This window comes from Pseudophryne corroboree, chromosome 6 (assembly GCF_028390025.1).
Source record: "Pseudophryne corroboree isolate aPseCor3 chromosome 6, aPseCor3.hap2, whole genome shotgun sequence".
In the NCBI taxonomy this organism is placed as follows: Eukaryota; Metazoa; Chordata; class Amphibia; order Anura; family Myobatrachidae; genus Pseudophryne; species Pseudophryne corroboree.
In genome coordinates, this window is record NC_086449.1 from 281,002,266 (window position 1) to 281,014,042 (window position 11,777).

Here is an 11,777-nt window from a genome sequence, read left to right on the forward strand (position 1 = left end):
TCCTGCTTCTGGAATTTGTGTTCCACTGGAACGTAAAAGGAAGCTGTAAATTGTTCTGGCTGTTAGGCACTTCCAGGTGCAGCTAGCATGCTGATGTTACCAGAGCTGGTGCTTTCCCAGTTACTGCGTGTGGCGGCTGTGGAACTTGTAAGCTGCAGCCACCATCCCTGCAGTCTTGCTGGCTGGCTGTCCCATCTGGGGCTGTCACTGATGGATGCAGCATGGAGAGAAACACCGGCCTCCTTCCTTCCATAATGTCAATCATTCTAGAGGCTCCGCCCCCTCATCCCCACACAGTACATGAGTTCAAGATGCTGACTGGCAAAGTTCATTTTTAAACAGCTTCTTTTAATGTTTGTTGTGGTTGGGTTGAATGAATGATTGATGGATGGATTCTTTGAGTGAAGTGAGTGCTGTGTGTAGGTGAGAGTTAATAGGGGCTAATGGGGGCCAAATGAGTGTGGAGTGTGTATGCAGTGATGGGAGCTGGGTGTGATTGCAGGTGCTGGGTGCTTATGCTGTGATGGGCGCTTGGTGCGTATGCAGTGATGGGTGCTGAGTACATATGTAGTGATGGGAGCTGGGTGTGATTGCAGTCATGGGTGCTGGGTGCATATGTAGTTATGGGTGCTTAGTGTGATTGCAGTGATGAGCACTGGGTGCGTATGTAGTGATGGGTTCTGGGTGTGTTTGTAGTGATAGTTGCTGGGTGTGTATGCAGTGATGGGCGCTGGGTGAATATGCTGTGATGGGCACTGGGTGTGTATACAGTGATGGAGGCTGGGTGCGTATGCAGTGTTGGGTGCTGGGTGTGATTGCAGTGATGGGCGCTGGGTGCATATGCAGTGTTGGGTGCTTGGTGTGATTGCAGTGATGGGTGCTGGGTGAGATTGCAGAGATATGTGCTGGGTGTGATTGCAGTGATGGGTGCTGGGTGTGTATGCAGTAATGTATGTTGGTTATGTATACAGTGATGGGGTCTGGGTGCGTATGCAGTGTTGGGCGCTGGGTGTGATTGCAGTGATGGCCGCTGGGTGCATATGCCGTGATGGGTGCTGGGTGTGATTGCAGTGATGGGTGCTGGGTGTGATTGCAGTAATGGGTGCTGGGTTTGATTGCAGTGATATGTGCTGGGTGTGATTGCAGTGATGGGTGCTGGGTGTGATTGCAGTAATGGATGCTGGGTATGTATGCAGTGAAGGGCGCTGGGTATGTATGTAGTAATGTGAGCTGGGTGTGTATGCAGTGATGGATGTTGGGGGTAAATGTATTAATGTGTTTTATTCTTTCTGTAGGAGGCAATGTGAGTTTTTTTTTTCCCTGTCAGGGGTCAATCTGTTTGTTTTTTTACTACAGGAGCCATTGTGTTTGGGTATTTTTTTGCTGTTGGGGGCTATGTGTTTATTATTTCCTGTCAGGGGCCATTCTTTGGCAGAATCTAATTGTTTTCTTGCGTCCAATCTCCTGCCTAAAGATCGGGGTGCGAAACTCAACTGTTTGTTTTTATCACGCTTATGGCACCCAAACTGCATAAAGCGGCTAAACAAAACAAAACTATTGGGTACAATGCAAAAAGTCCCATATGCATACCCGAATGGGTCACTTTTCATACATTTCTGTTCACCACCTCAGGAATTAAGAGCAGAAAATAATGGGTGCCGGGGGCAAGAAAATAATTTTAATTCCGCTGATAGGGCCTAATTCAGTTTTGGCAGCAAATGTGCAAAAATCGCTAAGAAGTGATGTCTGCACCTCAGCGCATGCACAGGTCTTAAACTGAGTTCTCTTCAGAATGCAGTTTAAGTCCCGGAGGAGGGCGGGAAAGGGGCGTCAACACTGCATTCTGTGGGTGTTGATGCTCCGTTTTAGGGGAGTGATCTGGACAACGGAGGCGTGTCTGGACCATTGGAGCGGTTGTCCGCATCGGTTGTGTGACATCACATGTAGCCGCTGTGACCCAAAAGATGACGACCCTCCAACTGCCTACACATGTTAGCGAGGGGGGGGGGGGACTTGGCATGTGGGGCGGCCTTGCCCTGTGCCACATGTTAAAGAGAAGAGTTGTAGTTTTGTGGTTTTGGCGCAAAACTACAACTCAAGCTGAATTAGGCCCATAGTGGTTTTTTTCTGTGGGAGCTAATGTGTTAAAAAAAATATCTGTGCAATGTTTTTCATCTGTGCATGCATTTGAGTTGTAGAGGAAAAGTATTGGGAACCGCACAAGTCCTCAATATGATAAATAGTAGCCTCTGAAAAACTGAATTATCCCTGAATTGCTTCTAGATATAGCAACTAGGGGTATGTGAATAATCAATCCTAGTACCAATAATTGTTGCTTTCAGTGGTGCTCCCAAGAGTCAAATTTAAGCAGTCGAAAAAAACCAAAACAAAGAAGTGTTGGAAAGTAGACTCTTTTTTGGGAGCACTCTAATTCAGAGGATGGCAATGTAATTTATTAATACTGATAAAACCATTTTTATTAGGTAACACATAGAATAAAATTTAAGGAGTATCTACGTGAAAAATTAGAAGCTTTGCGAAAATATAGAACAGATTATAAATAATACGTGATATCCGTATCACAATATACCAGTTGCCGGAAATTAATGGCTGTGGTAACAGAATTCATTAATTATTGCACATTAAGACTCATGTAATGTATGACCATCATTTGTTCAGCAGATATCCATTGTGGATTACAATAAATGCAGAGAGTTAAATCATAGGTCATGTGAGAGTCGGGTACCCAGTAGTATATATGTAGGTGATACTATATAGGGGAGTCAATTTCTTGCAGTACCAGGGTGTTCAGAGGTGGTCTCCCATCCTAGTACTAACCCGGCCTTTCACTGCTTAGCTTCCAAGGTCAGAAGAGATTGGGCATCTCCAGTGATGTATGACCGCAAATATTGTACTCACCCTCTTGAGTCACCTAAGCGTATGCAGCCACCTGGTTTAGTCACCCATCCTATTACTAGCCCGGCCTTTCACGTGATCGCAGTACTTCCTCCTCGCAGTACTTCCTCCTGACGTACGTTTCGCATTGTATGCTTGATCACAGGACGTTCTGGTGCCCTTTGGGCGTTTCTAGGAGTGAAAGGCAAGTCCTAATTGTGGACATTGTGTGGTGTTCAGGAATTTTACCCACATAATAGGCCTTCACTCATATGTATACTGTTATCTGTGGTTGATATGTCACAGGGTGACTACGCCAGGTGGCTGCACATTATCTCATTTAATTAATTTTTTGACCATTGTACCATATGTATATATAAATCTCAATTTCTGCCAATCACAATTTATAAACCTGGATGACTCAGGAGGGTGAGTACAATATTTGCGGTGATACCTCACTGGAGATGCCCAATCTCTTCTGACCTTGGAAGCTAAGCAGTGAAAGGCCGGGCTAGTAATAGGATGGGTGACCAGCTTTGAACTAGTGATGAGCACCGGAAATTTTTCGGGTTTTGTGTTTTGGTTTTGGGTTCGGTTCCGCGGCCGTGTTTTGGGTTCGAACGCGTTTTGGCAAAACCTCACCGAATTTTTTTTGTCGGATTCGGGTGTGTTTTGGATTCGGGTGTTTTTTTTCAAAAAACCCTAAAAAACAGCTTAAATCATAGAATTTGGGGGTCATTTTGATCCCAAAGTATTATTAACCTCAATAACCATAATTTCCACTCATTTTCAGTCTATTCTGAACACCTCACACCTCACAATATTATTTTTAGTCCTAAAATTTGCACCGAGGTCGCTGGATGACTAAGCTCAGCGACCCAAGTGGCCGACACAAACACCTGGCCCATCTAGGAGTGGCACTGCAGTGTCACGCAGGATGGCCCTTCAAAAAACTACTCCCCAAACAGCACATGACGCAAAGAAGAAAAAAAAGAGGCGCAATGAGGTAGCTGTGTGACTAAGATAAGCGACCCTAGTGGCCGACACAAACACCTGGCCCATCTAGGAGTGGCACTGCAGTGTCACGCAGGATGGCCCTTCCAAAAAACACCCCCCAAACAGCACATGACGCAAAGAAAAAAAGAGGTGCAATGAGGTAGCTGTGTGACTAAGATAAGCGACCCAAGTGGCCGACACAAACACCTGGCCCATCTAGGAGTGGCACTGCAGTGTCACGCAGGATGGCCCTTCCAAAAAACACCCCCCAAACAGCACATGACGCAAAGAAAAAAAGAGGCGCAATGAGGTAGCTGTGTGACTAAGATAAGCAACCCAAGTGGCCGACACAAACACCGGGCCCATCTAGGAGTGGCACTGCAGTGTCACGCAGGATGGCCCTTCCAAAAAACACCCCCCAAACAGCACATGACGCAAAGAAAAAAAGAGGCGCAATGAGGTAGCTGTGTGACTAAGATAAGCGACCCAAGTGGCCGACACAAACACCTGGCCCATCTAGGAGTGGCACTGCAGTGTCACGCAGGATGGCCCTTCCAAAAACTACTCCCCAAACAGCACATGACGCAAAGAAAAATGAAAGAAAAAAGAGGTGCAAGATGGAATTGCCCTTGGGCCCTCCCACCCACCCTTATGTTGTATAAACAGGACATGCACACTTTAACCAACCCATCATTTCAGTGACAGGGTCTGCCACACGACTGTGACTGAAATGACGGGTTGGTTTGGACCCCCACCAAAAAAGAAGCAATTCATCTCTCCATGCACAAACTGGCTCTACAGAGGCAAGATGTCCACCTCATCATCATCCTCCGATATATCACCGTGTACATCCCCCTCCTCACAGATTATCAATTCGTCCCCACTGGAATCCACCATCTCAGCTCCCTGTGTACTTTGTGGAGGCAATTGCTGCTGGTCAATGTCTCCACGGAGGAATTGATTATAATTCATTTTAATGAACATCATCTTCTCCACATTTTCTGGATGTAACCTCGTACGCCGATTGCTGACAAGGTGAGCGGCGGCACTAAACACTCTTTCGGAGTACACACTTGTGGGAGGGCAACTTAGGTAGAATAAAGCCAGTTTGTGCAAGGGCCTCCAAATTGCCTCTTTTTCCTGCCAGTATAAGTACGGACTGTCTGACGTGCCTAGTTGGATGCGGTCACTCATATAATCCTCCACCATTCTTTCAATGGGGAGAGAATCATATGCAGTGACAGTAGACGACATGTCCGTAATCGTTGTCAGGTCCTTCAGTCCGGACCAGATGTCAGCATCAGCAGTCGCTCCAGACTGCCCTGCATCACCGCCAGCGGGTGGGCTCGGAATTCTGAGCCTTTTCCTCGCACCCCCAGTTGCGGGAGAATGTGAAGGAGGAGATGTTGACAGGTCGCGTTCCACTTGACTTGACAATTTTGTCACCAGCAGTTCTTTGAACCCCAGCAGACTTGTGTCTGCCGGAAAGAGAGATCCAAGGTAGGTTTTAAATCTAGGATCGAGCACGGTGGACAAAATGTAGTGCTCTGATTTCAACAGATTGACCACCCGTGAATCCTTGTTAAGCGAATTAAGGGCTCCATCCACAAGTCCCACATGCCTAGCGGAATCGCTCTGTGTTAGCTCTTCCTTCAATGTCTCCAGCTTCTTCTGCAAAAGCCTGATGAGGGGAATGACCTGACTCAGGCTGGCAGTGTCTGAACTGACTTCACGTGTGGCAAGTTCAAAAGGTTGCAGAACCTTGAACAACGTTGAAATCATTCTCCACTGCGCTTGAGACAGGTGCATTCCACCTCCTATATCGTGCTCAGTTGTATAGGCTTGAATGGCCTTTTGCTGCTCCTCCAACCTCTGAAGCATATAGAGGGTTGAATTCCACCTCGTTACCACTTCTTGCTTCAGATGATGGCAGGGCAGGTTCAGGCGTTTTTGGTGGTGCTCCAGTCTTCTGTACGTGGTGCCTGTACGCCGAAAGTGTCCCGCGATTCGTCTGGCCACCGACAGCATCTCTTGCACGCCCCTCTCGTTTTTTAAATAATTCTGCACCACCAAATTCAAGGTATGTGCAAAACATGGGACGTGCTGGAATTTGCCCATATTTAATGCACACACAATATTGCTGGCGTTGTCCGATGCCACAAATCCACAGGAGAGTCCAATTGGGGTAAGCCATTCTGCGATGATCTTCCTCAGTTGCCGTAAGAGGTTTTTAGCTGTGTGCGTATTCTGGAAAGCGGTGATACAAAGCGTAGCCTGCCTAGGAAAGAGCTGGCGTTTGCGAGATGCTGCTACTGGTGCCGCCGCTGCTGTTCTTGCGGCGGGAGTCCATACATCTACCCAGTGGGCTGTCACAGTCATATAGTCCTGAGCCTGCCCTGCTCCACTTGTCCACATGTCCGTGGTTAAGTGGACATTGGGTACAACTGCATTTTTTAGGACACTGGTGACTCTTTTTCTGAGGTCTGTGTACATTTTCGGTATCGCCTGCCTAGAGAAATGGAACCTAGATGGTATTTGGTACCGGGGACACAGTACCTCCAACAAGTCTCTAGTTGGCTCTGCAGTAATGATGGATACCGGAACCACGTTTCTCACCGCCCAGGATGCCAAGGCCTCAGTTATCCGCTTTGCAGCAGGATGACTGCTGTGATATTTCATCTTCCTCGCAAAGGACTGTTGGACAGTCAATTGCTTGGTGGAAGTAGTAAAAGTGGTCTTACGAGTACGACTTCCCCTCTGGGATGACCATCGACTCCCAGCAGCAACAACAGCTGCGCCAGCAGCAGTAGGCGTTACACGCAAGGATGCATCGGAGGAATCCCAGGCAGGAGAGGACTCGTCAGAATTGCCAGTGACATGGCCTGCAGGACTATTGGCATTCCTGGGGAAGGAGGAAATTGACACTGAGGGAGTTGGTGGGGTGGTTTGCGTGAGCTTGGTTACAAGAGGAAGGGATTTACTGGTCAGTGGACTGCTTCCGCTGTCGCCCAAAGTTTTTGAACTTGTCACTGACTTATGATGAATGCGCTGCAGGTGACGTATAAGGGAGGATGTTCCGAGGTGGTTAACGTCCTTACCCCTACTTATTACAGCTTGACAAAGGCAACACACGGCTTGACAAATGTTGTCCGAATTTCTGTTGAAATACTTCCACACCGAAGAGCTGATTTTTTTTGTATTTTCACCAGGCATGTCAATGGCCCTATTCCTCCCACGGACAACAGGTGTCTCCCCGGGTGCCTGACTTAAACAAACCACCTCACCATCAGAATCCTCCTGGTCAATTTCCTCCCCAGCGCCAGCAACACCCATATCCTCCTCATCCTGGTGTACTTCAACACTGACATCTTCAATCTGACTATCAGGAACTGGACTGCGGGTGCTCCTTCCAGCACTTGCAGGGGGCGTGCAAATGGTGGAAGGCGCATGCTCTTCACGTCCAGTGTTGGGAAGGTCAGGCATCGCAAACGACACAATTGGACTCTCCTTGTGGATTTGTGATTTCGAAAAACGCACAGTTCTTTGCTGTGCTTTTGCCAGCTTGAGTCTTTTCATTTTTCTAGCGAGAGGCTGAGTGCTTCCATCCTCATGTGAAGCTGAACCACTAGCCATAAATATAGGCCAGGGCCTCAGCCGTTCCTTGCCACTCCGTGTGGTAAATGGCATATTGGCAAGTTTACGCTTCTCCTCCGACAATTTTATTTTAGATTTTTGAGTCCTTTTTTTACTGATATTTGGTGTTTTGGATTTTACATGCTCTGTACTATGACATTGGGCATCGGCTTTGGCAGACGACTTTGATGGCATTTCATCGTCTCAGCCATGACTAGTGGCAGCAGCTTCAGCACGAGGTGGAAGTCGATCTTGATCTTTCCTATTTTTGGAACCTCAACATTTTTGTTCTCCATATTTTAATAGGCACAACTAAAAGGCACCTCAGGTAAACAATGGAGATGGATGGATACTAGTATACTTATGGATGGACGAGCGACTGCCGACACAGAGGTAGCTACAGCCGTGGACTACCGTACTGCGTCTGCTGCTAATATAGACTGGATGATAATGATATAAAAAATATATATATATCACTACTGCAGCCGGACAGGTATATATTATATAATGACGGACCTGCTGGACACTGTCAGCACTGCAGACTCCTAAAGTAAGCTACTAGTATCAAGAAGATAGAAAAAAAAAAAACACCACAGGTAGGTGGTATACAATTATGGATGGACGAGCGACTGCCGACACAGAGGTAGCTACAGCCGTGGACTACCGTACTGCGTCTGCTGCTAATATAGACTGGATGATAATGATATAAAAATATATATATATATCACTACTGCAGCCGGACAGGTATATATTATATAATGACGGACCTGCTGGACACTGTCAGCACTGCAGACTCCTAAAGTAAGCTACTAGTATCAAGAAGATAGAAAAAAAAAACACAACAGGTAGGTGGTATACAATTATGGATGGACGAGCGACTGCCGACACAGAGGTAGCTACAGCCGTGGACTACCGTACTGCGTCTGCTGCTAATATAGACTGGATGATAATGATATAAAAAATATATATATATATCACTACTGCAGCCGGACAGGTATATATTATATAATGACGGACCTGCTGGACACTGTCAGCACTGCAGACTCCTAAAGTAAGCTACTAGTATCAAGAAGATAGAAAAAAAAAAACACAACAGGTAGGTGGTATACAATTATGGATGGACGAGCGACTGCCGACACAGAGGTAGCTACAGCCGTGGACTACCATACTGCGTCTGCTGCTAATATAGACTGGATGATAATGATATAAAAAATATATATATATCACTACTGCAGCCGGACAGGTATATATTATATAATGACGGACCTGCTGGACACTGTCAGCACTGCAGACTCCTAAAGTTAACTACTAGTATGAAGAAGATAGAAAAAAAAAAAAACATCACAGGTAGGTATACAATTATGGACGAGCGACTGCCGACACAGAGGTAGCTATAGCCGTGGACTACCGTACTGCGTCTGCTGCTAGTATAGACTGGATGATAATGATATAAAAAATATATATATATCACTACTGCAGGACAGGTATATATTATATAATGACGGACCTGCTGGACACTGTCAGCAGAATGCGTTTATAGAATAAAAACACCACACGACGAGTGTTTAACTTTTTCAGGCAGACAATCACAATATACTCGTGGTCACTGGTCACTGGTCAGTCACACTGGCAGTGGCACTCTGGCAGCAAAAGTGTGCACTGTTAAATATATGTACTCCTGCTATAACTGCTCCCCAGTCTCCCCCACAATTAAGCTGTGTGAGCAGTGAGCACTCAGCACAGTCAGATATACATAGATGATGCAGCACACTGAGGCTGAGCACAGATATGGTATACTGTGTCACTGTGTATCGTTTTTTTTCAAGCAGAGAACGTATTATATTAAATAATAATAAAACTGCACTGGTGGTCACTGGTCAGTCACTAGTAAACTCTGCACTCTCTGAGTACTCCTAAGCTCAAGTAAATCAAGTGTCTCACTCTCACTATCTATTTCTATTCTAAACGGAGAGGACGCCAGCCACGTCCTCTCCCTATCAATCTCAATGCACGTGTGAAAATGGCGGCGACGCGCGGCTCCTTATATAGAATCCGAGTCTCGCGATAGAATACGAGCCTCGCGAGAATCCGACAGCGGGATGATGACGTTCGGGCGCGCTCGGGTTAGCCGAGCAAGGCGGGAAGATCCGAGTCTGCCTCGGACCCGTGTAAAAAGCGTGAAGTTCGGGGGGGTTCGGTTTCCGAGAAACCGAACCCGCTCATCACTACTTTGAACACCCAGGTACTTCAACAAATTGATTCCCCTATAGTGTCATCCGCACCCAAAATATTGGGTACTTGGACTCCCAAAAAATTGGTTTGCATCGGTGAAAGGCAAGCCCTATTTGTGGATGTTGTGTGGTTTAAAAAACCTTTTTTCCACGAAACAGGCCGTCACCCATGCTTATATCTTATTTGTGGCTGCTATGTCACATGGTGACTAAACCAGGTGGCTGCATACGCTTAGGTGACTCAAGAGGGTGAGTACAATATTTGCGGTCATACATCACTGGAGATGCCCAATCTCTTCTGACCTTGGAAGCTAAGCAGTGAAAGGCCGGGTTAGTACTAGGATGGGAGAGCACCTCTGAACACCCTGGTACTGCAAGAAATTGACTCCCCTATATAGTATCACCTACATATATACTACTGGGTACCCGACTCTCACATGACCTATGATTTAACTCTCTGCATTTATTGTAATCCACAATGGATATCTGCTGAACAAATGATGGTCATACATTACATAAGTCTTAATGTGCAATAATTAATGAATTCTGTTACCACAGCCATTAATTTCCGGCAACTGGTATATTGTGATACGGATATCACGTATTATTTATAATCTGTTCTATATTTTCGCAAAGCTTCTAATTTTTCACGTAGATACTCCTTAAATTTTATTCTATGTGTTACCTAATAAAAATGGTTTTATCAGTATTAATAAATTACATTGCCATCCTCTGAATTAGAGTGCTCCCAAAAAAGAGTCTACTTTCCAACACTTCTTTGTTTTGGTTTTTTTCAACATGCATTTGAGTTGAACTGCACATGTGTCCCAAAGGTGTTTGTACCGAGTTATAGTACAAGCAGTGTCGGACTGGGGTATGAAGGGCCCACCAGGGGAATGCTGTTGTAGGGGCCCATGCTTAAGGGTGTGGCCAGTCTCCAGTGGGGGTGTGGCCAGCCAACACAGAGGTTTGACTAACCATTACAGAGTACATGTTCTGTGGCCCTTGATAAATATCTCCTATATATTAGCCCAAGTCTGTGACTCTGTGCTGGCCGTAACGCTGGGCGGAGTCACAGGCACAGATCTGGGCGGCTGGATGCAGGGCAGGAACAGTCCCCTCCCTCTGTCCACCCATCCACGCCCAGTCCCCTCCCCATCTCCGCCCCTTCCCCTCTCTCCCCCCTCCCCGTACACTCCCTGCACCTGGTGACACTGCAGCCGAGGACTGTAAGCGGCGCTCCCCCACCTGCGCCACACACACCTCCCCCACCTGCGGCACTCCCTCCCCCACCCGCAGCACCCCTCCCCTACCCCCGGCACACACCCCTCCCCAACCGCGGCATTCCCGCCCCCTCCCCCACCCCCGGCACACACCCCTCCCCCACCCGTGGCACTCCCACCCCCTCCCCCACCCGCGACATTCCCGCCCCCTCCCCCAGCACCCCTCCCCCACCCGCAGCACACACCCCTCCCCCACCTGCTGCACTCCCGCCCCCTCCCCCACCCGTAACACCCACACCCCGCAAAACCCCATGCCCCTCCCCCACCCGCACCACCCCTATACCAACCTCTCCCCCCGCTACACCCTCCACCCCACCCACCCACCTCACCCACCCCACACCTACCTCTACCTACCCCCCTCTGCACCATCCACCCCACCCACAGCATCCACCACATCCGCACCCCCCACCCCTCCCCCACCCACAGCACCCACCACATTCGCCCCCCACCCGCGGCACACACCCCTCCCCCACCCACGGCACTCCCGCCGCCTCCCGTAACACCCACAACCAGCAAAACCCACCGGCCCAACCCCAAAAACCCCGCACCACCCCCATACCTACCTCTCCCCCCTGCAACCCACCACCCTACCCGCAGCATCCACCACGTACGCCCCCCACCCGTGGCACACGCCCCTCCCCCACCTAAACACCCACGCCACCCACAGCATCCTCCACATCCGCCCCCTTCCCGCGGCACACGTCCCTCCCCCACCCGCGGCACTCCTGCCCCTTCCCCC

The 11,777-nt window shown here is 48.1% G+C and overlaps 2 pseudogenes; one reads left to right on the forward strand and one right to left on the reverse strand.

Annotated features, from left to right (window-relative positions):
* Positions 1-2,788: 2,788 nt before the first annotated feature.
* On the reverse strand, positions 2,789-2,908 carry LOC134939102 (5S ribosomal RNA; annotated as a pseudogene).
* Positions 2,909-10,015: 7,107 nt separating this feature from the next.
* LOC134937316 (5S ribosomal RNA) lies at positions 10,016-10,135 on the forward strand (annotated as a pseudogene).
* Positions 10,136-11,777: the final 1,642 nt, after the last annotated feature.